The 26,016-nt window shown below is 40.8% G+C and overlaps 1 long non-coding RNA gene across 12 annotated transcripts in view; it reads right to left on the bottom strand.

Annotated features, from left to right (window-relative positions):
- Positions 1-26,016, bottom strand: part of LOC135114229 (uncharacterized) — a 238,827-nt gene that overhangs the window by 191,607 nt on the left and 21,204 nt on the right. For 9 of the 12 annotated variants that reach the window (XR_010275450.1, XR_010275455.1, XR_010275452.1 and 6 more), the window contains exon 1: positions 21,767-21,909. The exons of the other annotated variants lie outside the window; for them this stretch is intronic. This is a non-coding gene — a long non-coding RNA (uncharacterized LOC135114229). Of the gene's footprint in view, positions 1-21,766; positions 21,910-26,016 lie in introns of those variants that run through there. 12 annotated transcript variants of the gene reach the window in all.

Genomic DNA, 26,016 nt, shown 5'->3' with positions numbered 1-26,016 from the left:
TAGTAATTAAGGAATGTGTTGCGGTTTGGTTTTTTCTTTGTTTGTATTTCTTTGCATTTCTCCTCCTACATCACTACCACCACCTTCTCTTCCTCCTCCCCTGACTAAATCTAAGAAATCAAAAGATGTATTGCCTATTTTATTCTTTGTATTCCTTTTCATTTCTGTATTTGTGTTCCTCCTACACCATCTGTTCCTACTCTATTGCCTCCTGCTATTTCTACACCATCTCCATCTCCTCCTCCCCCTCCTCTTCCGCCTACACGTGCCTTCACTTGCATAAGGGGAGCAGAGGCAGTCTCGGGTGACGTTACATCAGGCACCAGGGAAAAGGTGAAAGTTTGTCAGCTCGACCTAATGACGTGAGAGAGGGAGACTTCAATTTTCTTGCCTCTATTTGCTCATTTTTGTTTGGGTTACATTCCGACGCAGCGCGCGCGCACACACACACACACAGAGAGAGAGAGAGAGAGAGAGAGAGAGAGAGAGAGAGAGAGAGAGAGAGAGAGAGAGAGAGAGAGAGAGAGAGGAGAGACAAACGGAGATACAAACAAAGAGAGGCCAGCACACAACAAACCAAACAACTCAACAACAGAATCACACTCTAGAGAACAACACACCACCACCACCACCACCACCCACCGAGGAAACCATTACTAAAACAACGTCTGGCAAGGGAGTGTCAGCAAGATGTATTATATAGGGCGTGAGGCGGGATTAGGGCCGCCGACAGCTGAGGAATGAGCAGGAATGAAGGCGAGAGGAATGAAGTTACAAGATGGATGAATAGGTGAAGGGGGAAACGGGCGGACAGGTAGGCATATGATGGAAGAGGAGCAGGAGGAAGAGGAGGAAGAGGAGGAGGAATACAAAGGAATACAAAGGAAAACCAAACAACAACAGACCTTTTGGTCCTTGCGAGGCTGTTTGGTAATCACTTCTAACTAGCTACACGGAAGAGAGACAGGACAGCACAGCAGAAGGCACCTTCCCACCCACCACTCCTTCTAGCTTGCGCTGGCATGGAAATAGTTGGGAAAAGTACCATGCAGTAAGGAAAAATTGACATGGAATTTTCATAGGAAAGCATGAAGGGAAGTCCTACTATTCACCATATGGTGAACTCTATACGCCTGGCTGAAAATGAACACAATTTATAATAAAATTGGTGTCTTATTTTAAAATAAGAATTTATTAATGAATTTAGTAATTATTCGGACAAGAAGAGAGCTTGTTAGGATTTGCTTTCAAATATTTGTCTTTTTTATTTTTGAATGATTCAATAGAATTGCTGTTTACGATTTATGCATGAAGTTTATTCCATATTTACTGAGTGATTAAATATAAATGTCTGGCGCCTCGAGGGAATTAAATCGTTTGGTTATAATCTTGAATCCATTGTTTCTTGTTGATTTGAATAATCAATGGTAAAATATTTATTTGCATCAAGGTTACTATATCCTTTAAAAATTCTGAACACTTCAATTAGGTCTCCTCTTATCCTGCGCTTTGTTAAACTAAATAGGTTTAGTTCTTCCAGTCGTTCGTCATACGGCTTATTTCGCAATCTTGGAATCATCTTAGTAACTCTACGCTGTATCTTTTGTATTTTTTCAATGTCTTTTTTTGTAATATGGTGACCAGAACTGTACACAGTATTCTAGATGAGGGCGCACCAGTGAGTTATATAAGGCAAGTATAACCTTTTCTGATTTAAGCCTTCCATCACCAGAATCTCGTGTACTTTATATTTCTGCCCGGAATCATGCCAAGTCTGTTCTCCAACTAGCCAAAAACTCCTTCATTAACAAAGTGTCAAAATCTTTCAAGATCTAACTCCCCTCGTGACTTCTGGCATCGTCAAAAATATCTCCAATAACTTTGCTTCTTCTTCTTTCCCTCCTTTATTTCAATCAGATGGCACCATTGCTATCACATCTATTTCTAAAGCTGAACTCTTCGCTCAAACCCTTGCTAAAAACTCTACCTTGGACGATTCTGGGCTTGTTCCTCCCTCTCCTCCACCCTCTGACTACTTCATGCTACCTATCAAAATTCTTCGCAATGATGTTTTCCATGCCCTCGCTGGCCTAAACCATCGGAAGGCTTATGGACCTGATGGGGTCCCTCCTATTGTTCTCCGAAACTGTGCCTCCGTGCTTGCACCTTGCCAAGTCAAACTCTTTCAGCTGTCAACATTTACCTTTCCTTCTTGCTGGAAGTTTGCCTACATTCAGCCTGTTCCTAAAAAGAGTGACCGTTCTAATCCCTCAAACTACCGTTCTATTGCTTTAATTTCCTGCTTATCCAAAGTTTTTGAATCTATCCTCAACAGGAAGAGTCTTTAACATATCTCGTCACAACCTTCTGTCTGATCGCCAGTACGGGTTCCGTCAAGGCCGCTCTGCTGGTGATCTTCTGGCTTTCCTTACCGGGTGTTGGTCATCCTCTTTTAGAGATTTTGGTGAAACTTTTGTTGTTGCCTTGGATATATCAAAAGCTTTTGACAGAGTCTGGCACAAAGCTTTGATTTCCAAACTATCCTCCTACGGCTTCTATCCTTCTCTCTGTAAATTCATCTCAAGTTTCCTTTCTGATCGTTCTATCGCAGCTGTGGTAAACGGTCACTGTTCTTCTCCTAAATCTATTAACAGTGGTTTTCCTCAGGGTTCTGTCCTGTCACCCACTCTCTTCTTATTATTCATCAATGACCTTCTAAACCAAACTTCTTGTCCTATCCACCCCTACGCTGCTGATACCACCCTGCATTTTTCCACGTCTTTTCATAGACGTCCAACCCTTCAGGAAGTAAACATTTCACGCAGGGAAGCTACACAACGCCTTACTTCTAATCTTTCTAGAAATTCTGATTTGGGCAGAGCAAATTTGGTATTGTTCAATGCCTCAAAAAATTTAATTCCTCCATCTATCAACTCGACACAACCTTCCAGACAACTATCCCCTCTTCTTCAATGACACTTAACTATCCCCCTCTTCTACACTGAATAATTCCTCCATCTATCAACTCGACACAACCTTCCAGACAACTATCCCCTCTTCTTCTACGACACTCAACTATTCCCCTCTTCTACACTGAACATCCTCGTTCTTTAATCTTTAGTGTTTGTTACACAATAATTGTTTCCCTTCGTTAGTAAAATATACCTCCATCAGATGACAGATAATACGGGGTGAACGTGTTCGTTATTCAGACATGAACAAAGACAACCACGGATTATTTCTAGATACTTGTTAAGGCGGGTTTTAAATTAATCAACAGTACCTTGATGGAAGACAATTCCAGATATTTATGACACGATTGAAAAAAGAATGTTTGGTTTCATTTGTTTGAAATTGCTTACCTATTAATTTGAAGCCATTGTTTCTTGTAACATTAGACTGGTTGAGTGTTGGGAAGAGTTCAGGTCTCATATTAATGAAACACTGAAAAATTTTGTAAAGAAATATCAGGTCCCCTCTTAGTCTGCGTTAGGATATGAAGAATAAATTAAGTTCTTCAAGGCGTTCCTCGTAAGGTTTATTATATTTTTTCTAATTTCTCAATATCCTTTTCGTAGTAAATGACCAAAACTGTACGTTGTATTCAAGATGAGGATGTAACGAGTAAGTTGTACAAGGCCAAAATGATTTTCTCTGATTTGAATGTGAAAGATCTTCCTATGAAGCCTATTAGTTTATTAGCAATTTTAACGACTTCAGTGCAATGCTTGCTTGGTTTAAGGTCTGTTGACACGAACTCCCAGATCTTTTCCGGCATCCACGCTTTTGATGGGGGTGTTACCTATTTTGTCCTGCGGATTACTATTTCCAATAAGTAATAAGCAATAAGTAAATAAGTAATTTCGTGGCATTTATCAAAATTAAAGTTCATAAGTAACTTTTCAAATCATTTAATGAGTGTGTCTTTTTGCAAAATTTGACGTTGGGTTGGTTAACAATTTTAGTGTTCTGCGGATTTTGACAATTTACTTATGATCCTTTCATCTATGTCACTGATATATATTATGAAGAGGATCGGTCCTAAGACTGATCCTTAAGGAACACCACTACTTACACTGATCCAATTTGAACAATTATCGTTAATTACTACTCGCTGTTTGCCGTCTGTCAACCATTCCTCTATCCACGCAGCGAGGTCATCTGATGTGCCGTGAGTTTTAACTTTATATAGGAGGCGCTTATGAGGAACTTTATCAAATGCTTTTTGGAAATCAAAAACTATATCTACTGCCCTGGTATTATCGTACATATTATACACGTCGTGAAAAAAAAAAAAAAAAAGAGGACGAAGAGGAAGAGGAAGAAGAGGAGGAGGTGGAGGCGGAGGAGGAGTCATGTGGTGCTGTGTTTGTGTTAGTATTGAATAGTGTGTGTGTGTGTAAAATGTTTATTGCCATTATATTACAAACATTATATATACAATATATACATAACAGATTTTGGCTCAGTCTGTCAAGCTGAGGCTTCCCGACAGACTTTATTTATTTATTTATTTTTCTTTATAGGTTGCAGTGCGAACCTAACCCTCAAGTATGAAAATAATTTGCAATACTGGTAAATGATAATCATAACCATAATAATAACATAGTAAAAAATAAGAAATAGTAACCACAGTAAAAAATAAGAAATCAATAATAACCATGATAACTATATAGTAATAAAAAAATGTCAACAATAATAATAATGAAAATAATATAACAATCTTAGATAATAATTAATTCAGACTGTTTTGGAGTGTGACCAAATGTGTTTACAGATTTTCCTTTTTTTTATGCAAATTACCACTACTAATTAGAAGTTTCACTACCATTGGCTGAGCATTCCAAATATGAGGTCTGGAGCAAAACACACTTTCTGAAAAGAACGATTCTGAACTGAGGACAAATAAGGTTGACATTATTAGTGCGTGTGTTGTGTGATGTGCATACCATTTGGAAAGTATGGGTTCCATGGGTCTGTGTAAGACATCTGTGGATGAATATTAGCAGAAAGTATCTATTAATGTTACTGAAATTAAGAAATTTGTGAGTTGAAAATTACATTATGTGTAGAACCAAATTTACTCATGTGAAATATGCACCTGAATATTTTGTTTTGGGCTATTTGCAATCTATTTAGAAAAGAGGGCTAAGTACATGCCCAAACTGATACACAATACATTAAATGTGAGTAACAGAGTGTGTAATATATACTGACCTAGTGCTAGTGATGTAAGGTTGTTTCTTATTCTTTATAAAATACCACACATTCTAGATAGCTTACAATGGAGTTTAAAGTAAATTGAGAAATAGCTGATTCAGTAGAGCGTCCTGATATAAACCCATGCTGACAGTCAGAGAATAAGTTGTTATTTTCAATATAATTAACAAAAAAAACATATAACCTTTTCAAAAACTTTACTCACTGCAGGAAGAACTGATATGTCTATAATTATTAATGTCATTTATATTACCATATTTGAATACTGGAATAACTTTGGCTTTTTTTTAAGTTCGTCCGGAAATACTCCTGTCTTTAGAGAGAGATTAATTATGTGCGTTAATGGCAGAGATATGTGTGTGTGTGTGTGTGTGTGTGTGTGTGTGTGTGTGTGTGTGTGTGTGTGTGTGTGTGTGTGTGTGTGTGTGTGTGTGTGTGTGTGTGTGTGTGTGTGTGTGTGTGTGTGTGTGTGTGGAGTGAAAGTGTGCTTGGTAGCCGAAGAGAATTTAAAACATGACTTCCCTTCATGCTGGCCGAGTAATTTCCCGAGAGAGAGAGAGAGAGAGAGAGAGAGAGAGAGAGAGAGAGAGAGAGAGAGAGAGAGAGAGAGAGAGAGAGAGAGAGAGAGAGAGAAGGGGGAGAAAAATTAAGACAAATACAGAAAAAGATAGACAAAGATAAAAAGACGCATATACAAACATACATACGTACAGACTCATATAAAAGAAAGAAACACACACCTACAGCAAACGGGAGGTGGTGTGTGTGTGTGTGTGTGTGTGTGTGTGTGTGTGTGTGTTTGTGAATATTTTATACAAAACAGAAAATCGATCTATACCCATACATAAATTACAAGAGTAAAAAACTAAAAATCCAGTTTCCATATAGTAAGTCAAGTTAAAATTCCCTCACAGGTGTTCCGACGCCCGGCTCTCAAAGGCACTAAGTAAACTGAGGTGAGATTAAACGACGCTGAGAAAGAGAGAACGTTCCAACGCACACCAGTGAAAAGAATGAAGTGAGGAAGAAGACAGTAAACTTATTCATTGGTAATATGGACAAAATACTGATGACACACACACACGCACGCACACACACACACACACAGAGAGAGAGAGAGAGAGAGAGAGAGAGAGAGAGAGAGAGAGAGAGAGAGAGAGAGAGAGAGAGAGAGAGAGAGAGAGAGAGAGAGAGAGAGAGAGAGAGAGAGAGAGAGAGAGAGAGAGAGGTCCACTGCAGCGTGACCTGAGGAGGAGATGAAGGTTTACATTTCCAGGAACACACGACCAATAAGCATAAGACGACTGAAGAAAATAGCTTAGAGCTGAAAGAAAACGAGGAATCTATGAATACACTTCTTGGAGCGAGAGAAGACCACATGCATCCGAGATGCTTCCTGAGTCTCTCCCGCTGACAGGGACGCCGGCACTCATACAGCAAATATGTATGCAGGAGTGTGGGAAGAGTAAAGAGGATAAATAAAATCGTATTATTTGAAGACAAAATAAGGATGAATTATGAAACAGTAGAATATGTTAGAGGTTACTAGTAACAGTGATAGTGGTGATGTCTTATCTTAAGGGTGACTAGAGAACGTGGAGAATGTTAGTTACTGGTGATCATAATAAAGTTGTTAACATATGTGTATGTTTGTGTATAAAAAAAAAGAAAATATATAATATATACACACACACACACATATATAATATACACACACACAATACTCGTATATATATATATATATATATATATATATATATATATATATATATATATATATATATATATATATATATATATATATATATATATATATATATATATATATATATATATATATATATATATATATATATATATATATATATATATATATATATATATATATATATATATATATATATATATAAATGAAGATGACTAGATGAAGATTACCAGCTGACCTATACAAGCAAATTTCTAAGCACTTAAATTTCAGCATTACCTGTAGAATTACATATCCTTACACAAATTCAAGTAACCAAGACATAATTCTATACATGTATGTGTATGGAAGAATGCACAGACAGAGACAACAGACGAAGACAGACGAATGTACTTGTGTAGGCAACATGTACTCATTCATTCATTCTCTCTCTCTCTCTCTCTCTCTCTCTCTCTCTCTCTCTCTCTCTCTCTCTCTCTCTCTCTCTCTCTCTCTCTCTCTCTCCCCACTTCACATCCTGATCCAATCATCCCCTCAGCCTCAACACTCGCTAATAATAATTCCCACTTATGACGAGCACGCGGACCGCCGACAGTTAATAATAGAAGCAGTATCTTGAAATACACGATAATACAGAAATATAAGATAAATATGAAGGAGAACAACAGGTAATTATAATGAGTAATAACCAAAGTAAGAAAATAATAATCTCGATATACACTTCATACAAAAAAAATAAGACAAGATAATGATACTGATGCACATAACAAACCTAAGAGGACCGAGAGAGAAAGCGAATAAACAAAGATAAATAAGCAAATGAAATGAACACGTAAACAAAGAGACAGGACGAAAGAAAAACAACACATACGTAAATAAAGGATAAAAAATCAAGGAGAAAAAAACAAACAAACCAACATTCATCAAAAATAGCACGTACACAGAAAATGACGAATGCATAAGAATGAATAAATAAATACAAACAAAAACAGAGTCAACAACTACAGCAAGCATTTACTACGCGCGCGCACATGCACACACACACTATGCACCGAGAGCATTGTCAGGAGAGAGAGAGAGAGAGAGAGAGAGAGAGAGAGAGAGAGAGAGAGAGAGAGATAAAAGGAGTGAAAAACAATAGTAACGCAAAAAGAAAAAAAAGGGAGGAAAAGAAGGCGAAGAAAACACAAGAAACAACAAGAATTAGGTGGAAGAAAAGACAAACAGCACATAAATAGGGAAGCTAATTGAGTAAAAATAGACAGATGCACAAAAAGAAATAGAAGATAAAGAAGAATATGAAAGCAAAGAGAAGACAACAACAAAGACGAAGAAGACAAGCTACAAGAGATTCTTCACAGGGGGAAAATCGCACGGGTCTTTTTCCTCTCGTCAGGCGCCTCCCGAGGGGTCTGTGCGTGTCATCAAAACCAGAAATTTACGAGGGGGCATTTTCCAGGTGGGAGAGGAAAGGGAGAGCTGGATGAGTGGGGAGGGTAAACAGGTGTCAAGCATTGATTATACTAGGGGAAGGGAAAAAAGGGAAGGGAGGGTAGTGAGAGGAGAGGTGAAAAGGAGGTGATGGGAGAGTTGGTGACAGGTGTTTGATGGTTTGTATAAGAACAGGAACGGAATGTAAGGTGAAGGGGGAAGAAAGAGGGGAAGGATAGGGAAGGAGAGGAGTGAAGAGGAAGAGAATGGTGAAAAAAAGAATACAAGAAAGAGAAAAACGAAAAAGAAAATAATAAAAGAAGAAGAAGAAGGAAAAAGAAGAAAGAAGAAAAGAAGAAAAGAAGAAGTAACAGCAGAATAGAAACAAAGAGGTAAAGACAAGAAGTGCAAGACGAAGAAAGAAACAAGAAAGAGAAAAACGAAAAGGAAAATAATAAAGAAGAAGAAGAAAGAAAAAAAAGAAGAAAAAGAAGAAAAGAAGAAGAAATAACAGCAGAATAGAAACAAAAAAGTAAAGACAAGAAGTGCAAGACGAGGAAAGAAACACAAGAATAAGGAAGAGTTAAAAAGAAAAGATAAAAAAGGAATGAAAGAAAAGACGAGAAGAGACAAAGGAGGAGGAAGGAGAATTTGAAGAAATGTTGGAGACTACAATTAAAGGAAGACAAAAAAAAAATAAATAAGGAAATGGAAAAGAACGACACAAAAGAAGAAAAACAGAAAGAAAACGAGTAAAATGAAGATCAGAGAGAGAGAGAGAGAGAGAGAGAGAGAGAGAGAGAGAGAGAGAGAGAGAGAGAGTAAAATGAAGATCAGAGAGAGAGAGAGAGAGAGAGAGAGAGAGAGAGAGAGAGAGAGAGAGAGAGAGAGAGAGAGAGAGAGAGAGAGAGAGAAAGTCCGTCGAAATGAGAAAAATTCAAGCACTTTTGTGGCTTCATGCTCTCTTGTTGCTATTGTTACCAGTTGCTGTAGAGAGAGAGAGAGAGAGAGAGAGAGAGAGAGAGAGAGAGAGAGAGAGAGAGAGAGAGAGAGAGAGAGAGAGAGAGAGAGAGAGAGAGAGAGAGAGAGAGAGAGAGAGTCCTACAACTTTTCACACCCTGTAACTGTCTTACACTTCCTCTTTCTGTGCTTATTATTATATTTTCGCTCCTCCTCCCGTTTACTCGCCCGTGCCTGCTTCTGTGTCTTCTCGCTGGCTGGGTGGAGGCGGCGCGGCTGTCACTCCTCCTTCCATCCTCTCCTCGCCGCCCGATCCATCCCAATCTCAACTTTCGTCCTCATTTTCTTTCCCGTCAGGTGAAATTCTCTCTCTCTCTCTCTCTCTCTCTCTCTCTCTCTCTCTCTCTCTCTCTCTCTCTCTCTCTCTCTCTCTGTGAAGGTGGAGGATATGGGGGTGAAGAAGGAAGAGGTGAAGGAGAAGAGGAAGAACAAGAGTGGAAGAGGAAGAGGAAAAAGAAGAAAAGGAAGAAGAGGAAGCGGACGAGCAGCAATAACAAGGATAAAAACAATAACACCACAGCCACCGACAATAATAATAGCAGCAACAACAATAGAATAACCGTGTCATTAGTAGCAGCAACAGTAGTACCAGTAACAACAAAAGAAGCAGTGGTGGTGGTGGTGGTGGTGGTGATGGGATGGTGGTGATGGTAATGGCAGGTGCTTCATTTGAATCCTCACAATAATAATATGTTTCACGTCACTCACGACAAACAGCGCGAGTCAGGATATTCTAAATCCCTGCATGATTTACACGAAAATGCCTACGATCTATTTTTTCTATTTGCGTACCTAGGCCTCGCAAAGAGAGAGAGAGAGAGAGAGAGAGAGAGAGAGAGAGAGAGAGAGAGAGAGAGAGAGAGAGAGAGAGAGAGAGAGAGAGAGAGAGAGACCTGTTGCCTCCTTTTCCTTCCTATGAATCTTTTTATTCTTTCATTTTCACATTGTTTTCTTGCAGTCATTAACAGTGAGGATTAAGAACAAGAACAGAGAAGAAAAGAAGAGAAAACGAAACAGAAGAAGCAGCCGCCAGATGTCTCTTCTTTATCTTTTCTCCTTCTCTTCCTTCTTTTTCTAATCTTCTATCTCTTTTCTTGCTTCATATTTTCTTCTTCACTCCTTTTCTAAGATCTTTATAACTTTATTTACTTCCTGTATTTTTCTCCTTTTCTCCTTTTTACTTTTCTTGTTCTTGCCTTGGTCTCATTTTCCTTTTATTCCTTCAATTTCACTTTTTTCCTCCTATTTTTCTCCTCTAACTTCCTTCTTTTGCCTCCTTTTCTCAGTCTTTCCTTCAACATCTTCACTTTCTTCCTTATTTCTTAGTCGCTTTAATTTTCTTCCCCTTCTTAATTTGTTTTTACTCGTCTTCATCTCCACATTCGTTCTTCTTACCTCCCTTCATCTCATCCTTTTCTTTGCCTCTACTTTTTTTTCTTTTACTGTTTGCGTCGTCTCTTACTTTTTTTCTCCTTTTTTTCCGTGTCTTGAATGACAAAAAAAAAAAAAAAGAACTCGGCATCAACTTGCTTAATTAATTGTTTACGTGCTTTCGTTCATGTTAACTTAGCTTAAACATTACTGTAAACTTGCTAGTATTCAATTTCATATCACAATATATTTTTTTCCTTATCCTCCTCCTCCCCTTTTTTTCTTCTTCTCCTTCTCCTTCATCTCCTTCTTCTTCTTCTCCTTCTTCTCCTTCTTCTCCTCCTCCTCCTCCTCCTCCTAAACCTTCAAGTTACGAGTGGTGTCCCCCCAAGGTTCAGTTTTGGGCCCGTTGCTTTTTTTGACTTAGACTGCGGCATTGTATCAAGAATATCCAAATTCGCCGAAGAGAAGGACCTGGGGATATTAGTAACAAATGACTTGAAATGTGCAACGCAGTGTTCGGCCGCGAGTCGTAAAGCAAACACTGTCTTAGGATTTATTGCGCGTAATTTTGATTGTAAAACACCCGAAGTCATAACGCGTCTATATACGTCATTAGTGAGACCGCATTTGGAATATGCGGTTCAGTTCTGGTCTCCATGATATCAGAAAAAAACATTAAGAAATTGGAGAGCGTGCAAAGACGAGCAACCAAACTAATCCCAGGAATACGTGGTCTGTCTTGTGATGAACGTCTAAAAAGATTAGATATGTTTTCTCTTAGAGATCGTTGCATCCGAGGTGATCTCATCCAAACGTTCAAAATACTTAAGAATATAGATAAAATAGATTACAAAAATCTCTGAGCTGTCGCAATCACTAACAAGAAGTAACGGCTTGAAACTTAAAGGACAGCGATGTAATACTGATTTGCGAAGAAACTTTTTTAACGTAAGAGTAGTTGAATGTTGGAGTAAGTTACCAGCGTCTGTAGTGCAAGTTAATACGGTGGCTACCTTCAAAACTAAATTAGATAAGTTTTATAAAGAAAATGGTTTCCGATATTTTATTTTATTTTATTTTATTTATTTTATTCATTTATTTATTTATTTTTTTGCGATAGCAGTAGTTACACTAGATCTCTTCTTTTTCCCATCTTTCCTATATAAATTTCCTTGATTGTTCCTCTCAGCAATCGGGGTGAACTTTCCGTTTTATTTCTTGCCAGGTAACGCCGGAGGGAATGGTGGGTGGGGAGGAGCTTCTTCTGTTCTATCCTTGCCTCCTGCTAAGTATATAGCTTATTACAGATGTAGTATAGAGAACGAGTGACCTTGTCATAGGTCGCAAGGCCTCCTGTCACTCGTCTTTCCTATGTATTCCTATGTATTCTCCTCCTCCTCCTCCACCTTCTTCTCCTCCTCCTCCTTCTCCTCCTCCGCCTTCTTCTTATCCTTCTTCTTCTTTTTCTTCCTATTCTTTTCTTCTTTTTCTTCTTCTTCACCTCCTCCTCTACCTCCTCCTCCTCCTCCTCTTTTTTTGCTTCAACATCATTTTATTCCTCTTCATGATCCTTGCCTTTATCATCCTCTTCCTCCTTGTTCTTGTTGTTCATCTCTTTTCCTCCTCCTCGTTCTTTTTAGCATCATCATCTTTTCGTCTTCATGACCTTCACCTTTATCCTCCTCCTCCTCCTCCTGCTGCTCCTCCTGCTGCTGCTGCTGTTGCTGCTGCTCCTCCTGCGTCTCTTAACTTCCACACACACGGCGTCTCGAGGCAGGAACACCGAGCCGCCAAAACAGGACATAATTGGAGAGTCGTCGGTAATTATACGCATTTCACTCCCCTGCTCCTTGACTCCATAATGACGTGTTTGTTCAGGTCACAGCGCCAGGTAAACTACGATGTCTTTTACACCTGTGAATTTGAGTTCTGGGTAATGGGGTCGCGCGCGCGCACTCTCTCTCTCTCTCTCTCTCTCTCTCTCTCTCTCTCTCTCTCTCTCTCTCTCTCTCTCTCTCTCTCTCTCTCTCTCTCTGGTGGAACTGCTTTAATTTTACATGATGGCTTCATTTCCTTGAATTTTTCTTTTTCTTTCCGGTTAATGAGCTCAAAAATATCGCTTGTAGTCATTAATTAAGACTTTTTCTTTGTTTTTTTCACAGCTTTGACTCAAATATCATAGTTCATCATCTATCTTATGTCATTTTTACTTTTCACTTGAGATGTTTTTCATTAATGCATTCCGCAAGTTCACGGTCGTAATTTTCGGCTTAACATTGACATTAAAACAAGTTGTAAACGTACATCAATCTTTACAATTTACTGTTAGCCATGTAACCTTTCTCGTGTGTGTGTGTGTGTGTGTGTGTGTGTGTGTGTGTGTGTGTGTGCGTGCGTGTGTCTGTGCGTGTGTGTGTGTGAGTGTGTGTGTCTGTACGTGTGTGTGTCTGTGCGTGTTTGTGTCTGTGCGTGTGCGTGTCTGTGCGTGTGTGGTGTGTGTATGTGTGTGTGTGTGTGTGTGTGTGTGTGTGTGTGTATGTGCGCGTATGTGGGGTAGTGCCCCATCTACTTACTGGAGTTTTTTTACAAATAATCTAATAATAATAACAACAACAACTGAAGCAGCAGCAGCAGCAGCAGCAGCAGCAGAAACAGCAGCAGAAGCGGAAGAAGAAGACGAAGAAGAAGAAAGAAAACATCAGCAACATCAACAAACAAACAACAAACAAACAACAACACAAAATGCAACGCAACACAACAGACAAGGAAGGAAGGAAAGAGGGAAGGAAAAAGAAGACGAAACACACGAAACACACTCCCTGTTCACTTTGCTGCACTACTCATCTTCCCTTCTACTCATGTCCCACGTCATCCTCCACCTGTCAACCTGTCACCTGTCCACCTGTAATTCTACACCTGCCTGTTCTTTACCTATGCAGCATCTTAGCCCATATTCTGAAACACCTCTGCGCCGCATCTCCACTATTTTCAAAATGAAATTACACGGGTTTTTAGGGTGTTTTTACGGTTCTAATGACGTATTAACAAATTTTCTATATTATTAACATGTGTTGCACTCTTGGGAAGCAGGGTAATCATATCTGTGGCCTTTGAAAATACTTGTGGTGAAATCTAAGCGTTTCTGAATAAGGGGCCCTTCTACTTTCCGTCAGTCACTAAAGAAAGTAATCCTATCTAGAGATTCATACTGTCATTCACTTCATCTTAGCTTTTTATTTATTTTTATTTGCTGTTGTGGTCAGCAGTGATGAAATAGGGTTGTCCACGAAACTTTTACCTTTCCACCAGGGGACTGCGGGACTAAGAGTGTGAATAATGTGGGTGTAATTGTGTGGTGCTTCTTGAGTTAGAGAATGGGAAGACACGTGGACACTGAAGAGCGAAGAGTAATAGGTTTTTGTCAATGCTGACTTTCTATGCTATGTAAAGGTGATAGGAAGGATAGGGGAGAATATAAGTTACCTTTCATTTTCTTGGAGGACATTGAGGGTGGGATTGTCAGCCTGGTATGTAAGTACTTTGTCTTGTTATGGTTATTGTCTTATTGTGGTTATTGGTAAATTTCTTTATATTTTCTCTTGTTTTTGTTAGTAATGTTAGAATATTTTATTTATGTTTTACTGGTCATACATGTAACATTGCTCAAATTAATAAGTAGTCTCTCTCTCTCTCTCTCTCTCTCTCTCTCTCTCTCTCTCTCTCTCTCTCTCTCTCTCTCTCTCTCTCTCTCTCTCGAACACTTGATCTTCCCTCTGGTGGTGAGCCAGTAAGTAAATGGAAAACATCATCTGCTTTCATGTTACAGCTTCATAATAGACAAACACACACACACACACACACACACACACACACACACCGGAATTCAACAGTATATTGCAACATAACTCGCGCAAAACAACATCACAATTACTGTTTCCGTGACACCTAGTACAAACAATGATCAATAAACAGCAACAACAAAAAAATAAAAAAATCAGAATGTATATTTAAAAACAAAAAAAAGCAATAACAATATTTTCCTTCATTTCCTTGATCAATAGAGTAAAAATAAAATACTCTCACTCTCTCTCTCTCTCTCTCTCTCTCTCTCTCTCTCTCTCTCTCTCTCTCTCTCTCTCTCTCTCTCTCTCTCTAATTAACCTTCATCCACTATTCATAGTTCAGCACGTCAAAAACAATAGTCAACAGCCTTATATCTTTGTGTTCTTTCCCTCTCTCTGTCCTCCAGTAATTTTCCCCCATTTCTTTCTCACCCTCCTTACCTTCCATCTATGATATGAAAGGCCATGAAAAGGACTCAATGCCCCCTCCCTCATCCTACCATCTTGACTTTTTTTTCCCTCTTTCCTTCACCATTATTAACATAAGGGATTTTCCTCCTTTACGTCGCCTCTTTCTTCCCATTGCCTATAACTCAATCAGGTGCAAAAGGACTTGTTTTCCTCCATCCTTTCATCCGTTTAATTATCTCTTTCCTTTGTCTATACCTTAAACTAGAATAAGAGAACTATTTTCCCGCTTCATAATGCTTCTTTATTCTTCCCTCCCCTCTTCCTTCTTCCTCTTCTCAAACTAGAATAAAGAGAAGAGTCGTCTTATCTCATTCTTCTAGTTCATTCTTCCCTCCTCATGAACTTTAAAACAGTAGGAAGAGAAGAGACATTTTAACTCATTCTTCTAACATTCTCTCCTGCCTTTCATCCCTCCGTCTTTTAACCTGTAACTGCATGAAGAGGACAGTAATGTTCCCTCATTCTACTACCTCACTCTTCCTTTCCAGTTTTTCCTCCAATTACTCAACACAGGATGAAGACGAGAGACGTACCTTAATCTTATATCACTCTACTCTTCCCTCATCCTTCCTGTGACTCAAAACAACAAGGGGGAAAGAAAAGAAACTCTCCCATTCACCCTACCATCTTTCAACCTTCCATTTTTCCCCATCAGCAACACAACACTAAAACAGCAAGAACAGTGGCAGCCAAGTAACACATTCGTCTGACTGGAGTAACCCAATAACAGTAACCACAACCACCACCATTACTAGTACCACGTTGCAACCCACTCACGTGTTCGTTCCTTGGTCCTTACGTTCTCCACGAATACAATCATGCCCACAAATGTTGCCAAGGAGACTCGGTGTTCATAGTAATTGGTTTAACCCTCGTGGACACAAGAAGGAAGGAGGGAAGGAAGAGGATAGAAGAGTAAGATAGGCATATTACTGACACTAACACCTACCAAGATGCTGATGTGATCTTCCGAGTACGAGAGAGAGAGAGAGAGAGAGAGAGAGAGAGAGAGAGAGAGAGAGAGAGAGAGAGAGAGAGAGAGAATGAGGGTGAATGGGGGAGGAGTACGAGTAGGAGGGGGTGAGTGAAGGACACGTGAGAGATTACGTGGAAAAACAAATGGAAAGAGGAGGAAAAATGTGAGAGGAAGGGGAGAGGAAGGAAGGGATGATGGGGATTTGCGTAACAGCTTTTTCTGCAATATTACTTAAAGCAATTAATCATCAAGGGAGCCTGCGAGAGAGAGAGAGAGAGAGAGAGAGAGAGAGAGAGAGAGAGAGAGAGAGAGAGAGAGAGAGAGAGAGAGAGAGAGAGAGAGAGAGAGAGAGAGAGAGAGAGACCTATGGATATTTCAGCACTACCAATACAATTTCAATAGATACAAATGGCAGCAGACACGAACCAAACTTAATGCAATAATAAACACTGTGATTCGGCTCCTCCAACTCTCACCCCTGTGCAAATATTCAATGACGCAACACCAAGCAACACCAAACAACACTTCACACAACACCGGAACATAAAACAAGGGAGCAGAGAAGAGAGGCTGAGGAAGAATAAGCAACACAACACCACAACGCAACACAAAGGAACATAGAAAAACTGAGGAAGGCCAAGCAGCATCACACCTCTTGGTCCTTGCTGTGATGAGATACACTTGTCTAAGAAATAACAGATGTAGGATACGAAAGGCGTAGATTCCTTCTCATCCTTCATCTGAATAATTGTTTAGTAACTCTTTGGAATGGGAAGATGGATGGATGAGAGGAGGGAAGGAAGGAAAGAAAAGGGAGGGGAGGAGCGGAGAAGGGGAGGAAAGGAAGGGAGGGAGGGAGGGAGGAATAGATGACAGAACTAGAGGGAAGGAATGAGGAAGGGAGATACGAGGCAGGGTGAAAATAAACAGAAAGGGATGGAGGAGGAAAGGAGGAAGGACAGGAGTAAAGAAACTGAGGAAAAGTATGAAACGGAAAGGAAAAGAAATTCCAATCAATGTAACAACAATAATACAGAAAAAAAAGAAGAGAAAAAACGAAAAAGAGATGGATAAAAAAGAAGGAAGGAAAAACCAAACTGTAGGAAAAAAATAAAGAATAAAGATAATATGAATTTGAAATAGAAAAGGGAGGTAAGAAGGAAAGGAAAAATATACTAACCAGAAACAACATTAAGATAAAATGAATAACGAAACAAAAATAAAAGAAAGCGACATTGCAGAAAAGAAAAGGGGTATGAGAGAGAGAGAGAGAGAGAGAGAGAGAGAGAGAGAGAGAGAGAGAGAGAGAGAGAGAGAGAGAGAGAGAGAGAGAGAGAGAGAGAGAGAGAGGAAAGAAAGTATTGAAACTGCACAGAAAATGGCGGATCACAGTCCCATCAAGAGGCGAGACCTTCCCGAGCATTGCCCTCAGAAGTGGTGTGCTGCCTATGGTAAGGCTGCAGTTAAGAATGCACCTTGTCAGATGCGAAGTCAGATATGACTGCCCCAATGTCTATCACTCATCCTGCCTCGGGGACCAAAATATCTACATGTGTGAAAACACAGGAACTACGGAGGTTATGCAACATTGAAGACGCTGCAGTTTACCTCCCTCTGGATCCTACCGAAAATGCTCCCACCACGCTTGCCGCCCCCAACGAAAGCGACGATAGTGGCGATGCAGGCGCAGACGTAGACGTAGATGTGGACGAGCGGCAGCACTACAGGGAGATGGATAAGGAAGATCTCATCTCCTACACCCTACGCCTACAGAAGGAGGTAACAAACAAAAATAATATAATTCAGTCCCTCACGGTACAAAGGGATTGGATTCTCGATAAACGGACACGTGGCAGAACTCCATGAGTTTATGGAGGTCCTCACGGAGTGTAAGAAAACAGACGCGAGAGTCTCCAGCAGCTCTGTTGCGACTACTGCTACTTCCTCCTCTATCCTGAGGACCACTGGAGGCAGTGGCGGCAGTCTGGGAGGCCTATCATGAGAGTAGCGGACGCCTCCACCACAGCGGCCGCACCCCCCACCACCCACCACCACAACCTCAGGTAGCACCACCACCATCATTACCAGCAATAACAACAGCAGCAGCAACAGTAACAACAGCAGCAGCAATAACAAGCCCTGCGCTTGGTGGCCACCGACGAGGATCAACAGCACCCAGCACTAGTAATATCACTGGAGCACCGCCGGGACGTGTCGGCACTAGTGGTATGCCACAAAACTCAGGTGCAGAGGGTCCCCTACCTTGACACCCTGAGGCTGCTGCCACACACAGTGCAGAGGAGCACCAGAGGCGACGAGCTAGTGAAGGTGCCTCGATCTCGCCCAAGCCAACACCAGCGCACCTACACAGCCTGGACTTCGCGGCTGTGGAACATGTTCACGATGGCCACGCCCCAAGTGCAGGACATGTCCACACACCAGGTGAAGCTGGAAGCCCACAGTTGACGTACCACGCACCTGTCCCCAATGGCGCTTTAATTTTTAGTCTTGCATTACTATATTTCATTATTCTGTATTATTATTTTAATGTTAATTATGTATAGTGTTATTACCTGTAAATAAAACTATCATAGGCTTTTTAAATCAATCCATGTTCAACATGGAATTTTAAGCCTTTCTGTAAATATCTGTTTAAATAGAGAGAGAGAGAGAGAGAGAGAGAGAGAGAGAGAGAGAGAGAGAGAGAGAGAGAGAGAGAGAGAGAGAGAGAGAGAGAGAGAGAGAAAGGATTTGGATGAAAGGATGAGTGGTGACAAGGAGGGAGGAGATGAAGGGAAAAGAGAGAACAGGGGTGAAAGGAGAGAAGAAAGAGGGAGAGAGGGAGGGAGGGAGGGAGGGAGGGAAGGAAACATTGAAATGGAAGAAAGGTTAGGAGAGGTGACGGGGAAGGAAACACGTGAGAGAAGACAAATCCTTGGAAGAAAGAAGAGGGGGTAAGGGATGCTGAGTGAGAGGAGGAGGAGGAGGAGGAGGATGAGGAGGAGGAGGAGGAGGAGGAGGAGGAGGAGAAATACACACACACAGAAATAGCACGCAACAAAAGGAGAGGAGGAGAAGTGAGTGGAAGAAAGAGAAATGAAGAGAAGGAACAAGAAAGAGAGAAGAGAGAGGAGAGGAGAAGTGAGTGGAAGAAAGAGAAATGAAGAGAATGAACAAAAAAGAGAGAAGAGAGAAAGAGGAGAGAAGCAAGAGAAGAGGAGAAACAGGAGAAGAGAGGAATACACATATTTCAAAGCGTGTCCATTACTTTAAAGCTCCAGAGGAGGAGGAGGAGGAGGAGGAGGAGGAGGAGGAGGAGGAGGAGGAGGAGGTAGTGGAGGTGATGACGGTAAACAGCTTATAGACCAAGAAGACGAGTAGAAGAGGAAAAGGAGGAGGAGAAGGAGGAGGAATGAAGGAAGAGTAAGAGGAAGAGGAAGGAAGGAAGGAAGAAAAGTATTACATTGAATTGCAAAGTCGATATTTAATAGACGATAAGATAGATTCTCCTCCTCCTCCTCCTCCTCCTCTTCCTCTTCCTCTTCCTCCTCCTCTTCCTCTTCCTCTTCCTCCTCCTACTCCTCCTCCTCGCTCTTAAAGGTATTTTCCCCGACGCTTAACAGCATTTGGAATATTTTCTGGAAATTTGCATAAAGTAGCATAAATTTTTGTAGCACTGAAATAAAATTGGAAAAAAAATACTTGGAGAGACAAAGAGGAGGAGGAGGGGAGGAAGAGAAAGGACATAAAAGAGAAGGGAGACGAAGGATAAAGAGGAGGAGGAGAGGAAGGAGACGATGAAGTGATGGTAGAGAAAGAGATAATAGAAAAGATAAGAAATGAGACAGGAAAAAAAGAGGGAGAGGAGAGAAAAGAAGAGTGAGTTGAGGGATAGAGAGGAAGGCGGCGATGGAGTGGTTGTGGAGATGGTAGAGAGGAGGAAATAATAGAAAGAGGATAAAGATGAAAGAGAGAAGGGAAGGGGAGAAGACTTAGAAAGAACAAAATATATAAGAAAAGATAAAAAGATGAATGAAGAAAGATAGGAAGATAAATGATGGAAGAGGTAAAGAAAATAAGGATGAGGTTAAAGGGGAAAAAAGAAAATGGGAAGTTAAAAAAAAAGATAGACATGAACGAGAAGAGGGAAAGGAAGTAAAAATACAGATGTAGAGAGAGAGAGAGAGAGAGAGAGAGAGAGAGAGAGAGAGAGAGAGAGAGAGAGAGAGACGGCGACATGGAAGCCGAAAGACGTACCTCCTGACCCCAGCCTCCTTGCATTATCAATGAGAGGGTGGTCACTACACTGAGGAGTAGGAGGAGGAGGAGGAAGTAAAGAAAACGGGTGAACACAAAAAGTAGTGGACAACGACGACGAATACGTGCATAAATGGTTGAAAAAAAAAGTGAACACAGAACAAATGACAGTAGACGTGTTGCCCCATCACCAGATTTTCTTTCAAGCTACACAAGCTGGTCCACGTAGAGTAAGAGGCGTCGTATAACCAAGCCAAGCAAGGAAGCCTCCACGTCGGTCACCTTCCTTCCTTCCCTCCCTCGCCCAAACATTCTTGACGCGATCAGTAAAGTCTCTCCGCTCGAAAGCTTTGCCGGAGTTTCTTAAAAGTTAACCCTGGAATGGTGAGCCCACAGGTACAACGTCGTCTCGGTAATTCACGCACACACGCACGCACGCACGGAGCAGGTAAAGAAAATAGAAATATGTGGGTATAACACTTACTATGGGTTATCAGACTAGGGAGTGTTTATATCATTAAGGTATGGGCCACTCTGCCTGCCACATTATTAAGTCGAGTTCTTTTGTTGATGCAAGTGGTTTACTTGAGAGAACATAGCAAACGGTCCAATTGCAAACAAACATTTAATTAATTCACAATGCATCTCATAGTCGTCACATTCACTATTCACATTCAGATTAATATGATTTTTTCCAGTTTAATGGTTATATAATATATCTCAATTTAAACTTCAAGACCATGGCTTCCATGATGAAATGCACCACAATAATAATGATCATCCCCACAGTACAGAAATAAATCCAAATATATGACCCTTCACAAAATTATACAATGTTTAATGGTATCATCAGAGTTACCTTGTCATATTCTTAATTACACTTCAGCATACTGAGACATTGAGGTAACTCCATATAAAAATCACTGTTATGTAAGGGTCATTAAACAAAATAGGAAGACAATCAATCAGGCATACTTACATCTAAAGACCACTTGCATATAACAGCTGTAAAAACATTTAACATTCTTGAACAACAATGTTACATGCATGGTGGCCAATATCCCAACTTTCTTTCTCTATCAGTAACTTAATAATTTTGTTGCAAGTTAAAATTTAATAGTATTTAATAACAAAACAGCAGTGTAGTGCATAGAAGTCATTCTGCTTAACAAGTCGTTATCAGGTTTATTGCTGCTTCAATCATAATTGCCCTTCATTGGCAGACTTAATTGATCATACGAGTATATTATCAACTGCTTATTAAACTAATACTCTTGCATGCCAATTTTCATCACGGAAACAACGTTAACTTGACAGTTTTGGTCGTGATGTGGAGGTACCAACAATACTGTCTACAGTAACGGAAGCAGACAACAACAACAACAACAACAAAAACAAAAAATACAGACTGCAACTTCACTTCCCTGATCTGCCTATCAAATACGAACAAATATAATACACAACACTCACCTCACAGATCTTTGGCGCTCTAAGGTGTGGAGGTGAGGGAGTAAGGTGTTCACAAGTGCAAAACAAAAGCGCAAGCGTACGGTTCCTCCGTCACGGACCGACTGGCGGTTCCTCACTCCCTCTTGAGCTATCTCTGCCGTTCGCCGCCAGAGTGCAGCACGTACGTGACGTATCCCAACAAGCTAACTACCAGTCTCTTTTCACCTAGCTCACAACTATACTGAACATATTACAATGCTAATACAATAATTGATGAAATACAATACAATGAACAGTTAAATAGTACTGCGTTAAATATCAGACTACTTCAGAATCACTATATATATATATATATATATATATATCAAAACGGACATATATAAATAATAACCCAGTACAACGAGCGGGTTAACTTAAATAATCAGACAACCAGCTGTTACTGTGTGCTTAAGATAAAAAAAAAAGTGAAAAGACGTAAGGAAAGCTAGAAAGAGAAGAACAGACAGAAGAGGCAAAGGAAAGAGAACTACAGATATAAGAAAAGGAAAAGAGAAAAGAGAGAGGGAAGGGGGAGAGAAGAGTGCATAGAAAGAAAAAAATGTTAGTGACTCTTACTTCGATTACACAGCTCTCTCTCTCTCTCTCTCTCTCTCTCTCTCTCTCTCTCTCTCTCTCTCTCTCTCTCTCTCTCTCTCTCTCTCTCTCTTTTCCCAGCACTCCTCCACTTATACACAGCAAAACAAAACTCCTTGATAAAAACCATCACGACACATCCACACACACTAACCTAAAACCAACCCAAGTACGTATTTACCTCCGGATCGAGTTGAGGGAGGGTTCAGGCAACGGTGGAAGGGGAAAGGACGAAGGTACATGGGAGAGAGTAACGAGGAGAGGGGAAGGGGTACGGAGGAAGAGGGAGGGAAGGAGAGACAGAGAGCAGTGAGAGGTGTACTTGATCTAGAGCAATGATACTCTCCCCCACCATTTTATTCTCTCTCCCTAGCACTTTCTCCATCAGGGAATCCACGAAGAAACAGGAGGAGAAGGAGGTCAAGGGCTGGTTGAGTCTCCCCTCCATTCCAGGATAGAAAGAAAACGGGCCACGAGAGGACAGCAACTAATAAGGGATACGGGGGAATAAGGGAGTGGGAGAGACAGGGACGCAAAGTAAAGGAAGGAAGGGAGAAGGTTACGGAAAGGACAGAGCGACAGAGACAGATACAGAGCAAGAGAAGGAAGGGAGAAGGTTAAGGAAATAATGGATTAAGAGACACAGACAGAGTAAAAGAATGAATGGATAAATCTAATGAAAAGGTGGATTGCGAGACACAGAGATAAAGAGTAAGACAAACAAGGATATGGTTAACAAAAGGACGGGCGGAAACAGACGCAGATATTGTGGTTCTCTATTAAAGATAAGTTAGGAATTGTCTGTTTGTCTTTCCCAGGAGTTTAGAGCCAAGTGAAAGACAAGAGTTTCAAGAGTACTGGTTACATTTCAATTGGTGTCTTAGACTCTGCGACAGAGTTGAAAAATGAGTAAGAGTGGACGGAAGGAGAGAAGGCAAAGGCAGGAAGATGGAAGGAAACAGAAGAGATGAAAAAGAGAATGACAGAAAGTAAAATAGAGAAAGAGGGAAGGAGGGAGAGAGAAAAAACGAGTGAGGGGGGCGAAAGTAAAGCTTTTTAGTTAATTTGATGAGAGAGAGAGAGAGAGAGAGAGAGAGAGAGAGAGAGAGAGAGAGAGAGAGAGAGAGAGAGAGAGAGATCCGGAATGACAATAACTTACAAAAGGGCAATGGACGACTATTTTCAGACGCTCCGGACTCCCTTTTCACGTCATCCACTCCTCCTCCTCCGTGAGTGTCACGTCCCGGGGTGGAGTGGGCGGGGTGCCGTAGGGTCGCCCACGCCCAGCTCACGCCTGACTGAGCAAAACGAGGGTGGCGCTCGTGGCTCCGGGGGAGAGGAGGAGTCCCTGAGGAGTGAGAGGGAGGGAGTGGACACCGAGAGAGCCACTGGAAGAGTCTAATCAGAGGTGCTGTTTACTTACTTTTGTTTGGTGTTTATTTTTAGTTCGGGGTGGTGTTTGTTTTTTCTTTCCTCCCTTGTCTGGTTCCCAATATTGAATGTTGGATGTATTAATGTTAATTAGTGTTCTTGCAAGTCCTGTGTGTTGTGCTTATAATGATTTCTCTTTATTTTCTTCCTTATCATGTCTAGTCTTGAATATCGAGGGCTGATTGAAAACAAGTTAACTGTTGTTCTTACAAGTTCTGTGTTGTGCTTGAACTGTTTCCTTGGTTAATTGATTGACTCACTCATTTCTGCTTTTCTCTCTCTTGTTTTATACTTTGATATCGAAAGTCAAAAAAAAAAATCTAAGTTAACTAGTCTTTTTTGAGGTCCCGAGTGTTGTGTTTATAGCGTTTGCTTTGTTAACTGATTGACTGAGTGACTGCACACACCACAGTAAACAGGGAGCAAGGCAACAAGCGTCAAAAATATAATGAAAAGTAAAATTGGGGGTATATGACTGTGCGTGGCCTCAGCGCTCATCTGTCTCATTGGCCTTTGAGCTGGTGGTGGATGATGTCCCTCATCCCGGGAGGAAGGGTCACTGTCACATCCTGGTTTTCCCAGTTTTCCTCCTTCATGTGTCCTTATGTACCCATTTTATCAATCTACACGAAGGAAGGATGATCAGGTGGGTGGACTGCTCCTGCCCGGATTCGAACCAGAGCTCGAATTTACAACCTGGAGAGCTAGCTAACCATTGCATCTTACTAGGGAGAGAGGACGCTACCTCTTTCACTGGGAAAACATCATGAGACAGGATCGAACTCAACCTTAACCGATCCACACGATACAGGTTGTCCCGCGAGTTAAGGCACATACATAGGGATTTGATAGTTCAAGTAATTCAGAGTCGAAAATACTCTAAACACATGCTGTGTTTTATTTTATTTTGCGAGAAATTACCGTGTAAGAAGCGTATTGTGTCAACCGCTCGCCTGGGTGGGCCTCTGCCTCTTTCCTTCTTTCCTCGGCTCGTTAACGTACTGAGCGGCGGCGTTGCATTAAGTAATAATTTTTTTTGTGTACAATCTATGCTGTCAAAACTTTACAGCAAACAGTTAGCAAATGACAGATTAAATGTTTTGTATGTATCAGTGAAGAAAATGTACAGGTAACACAGCAATACAGTGGTTGTTAAGTGCTATTTTTTAAACATGCATGGCAACTCACTAGTTTCACGACGATTGTCCGGTGTTCCTGCCACTTCTGTACATGTCCTTTCAGATTATTTGATATTCTTTCTAAGTGACGTCATATTGTGCTATGTTCCGTGAATTTTGCCCCTCTACTTATTTATTTGTGTATTTGTGTTTGTATTCTTGTACTGATGGTAGGGCTTCGTATTGTCATCCAGACGATACTGTCTTGAGCTGCTCCACTACGTTGAGCTGCTACAAAAGTACCGGGAAAACATCTCTCACGGAGATGCTGATACAAACATCCTCTCTCATGGAGATGTTGACACACTAAAACACTCTGCTATATGGCTGTCTTCTGTCTGGGTACCTGCGTCTGTATTCTGCTGATCCAGGCCGTGCAATTCCATGAGAAAATGAATATCATGTCATGAATATCATCACGCGAATATCATGTCCAAATACTCAATGTTACTGAATGTGAAAGGCATTTTCACCGCAGCAAACTTGCGCAGACAGCTGATTGGCAAAGCCTGTCACTTTCGTGTCAAAACGTCAACTGTTGGGTGTTGAGGGGATGCAGCTGCAGTGAGCTGCCATGCATGCTTAAAAAGAAGCACTTAACAACTACTGTATTGCTGTGTTATCTGTACATTTTCTTCACTGACACGTACAAAAAATTTAATCTATCTTTTGGTAACTGTTTCCTGTAAGGCTTTCATTGCCTAGATTGTACACAAAAAATGATCACTTAATGCCGCGAGGCGCCGCTCGAGTACTCAACAAGCCAAGGAGGGAGGGAAGGAGGCGGAAGCCCACCCAGGCGAGCGGTTCCCGTATCGTACAACTTACACGTTAATTTCTCGCATAATAAAGCAAAACAAAGCATATGTGTATAAAGTACTTGCGACTTAGAATGATTTAACCTATCAAATCAAATAACTCGCGGGACACTGTATAGGGACGGTCACGCTCAGGTCACAGTCCAATCCCATATCACAAATTTCAATGGAGACCGTAAGCGCCAGTGTGAATGCTTCCACTGAAATGCAT

Source organism: Scylla paramamosain, chromosome 27 (genome assembly GCF_035594125.1).
Source record: "Scylla paramamosain isolate STU-SP2022 chromosome 27, ASM3559412v1, whole genome shotgun sequence".
Classification (NCBI taxonomy): Eukaryota; Metazoa; Arthropoda; class Malacostraca; order Decapoda; family Portunidae; genus Scylla; species Scylla paramamosain.
Note: the sequence above shows the minus strand (reverse complement) of the source record. Positions and strands in the feature narration are given on the sequence as shown.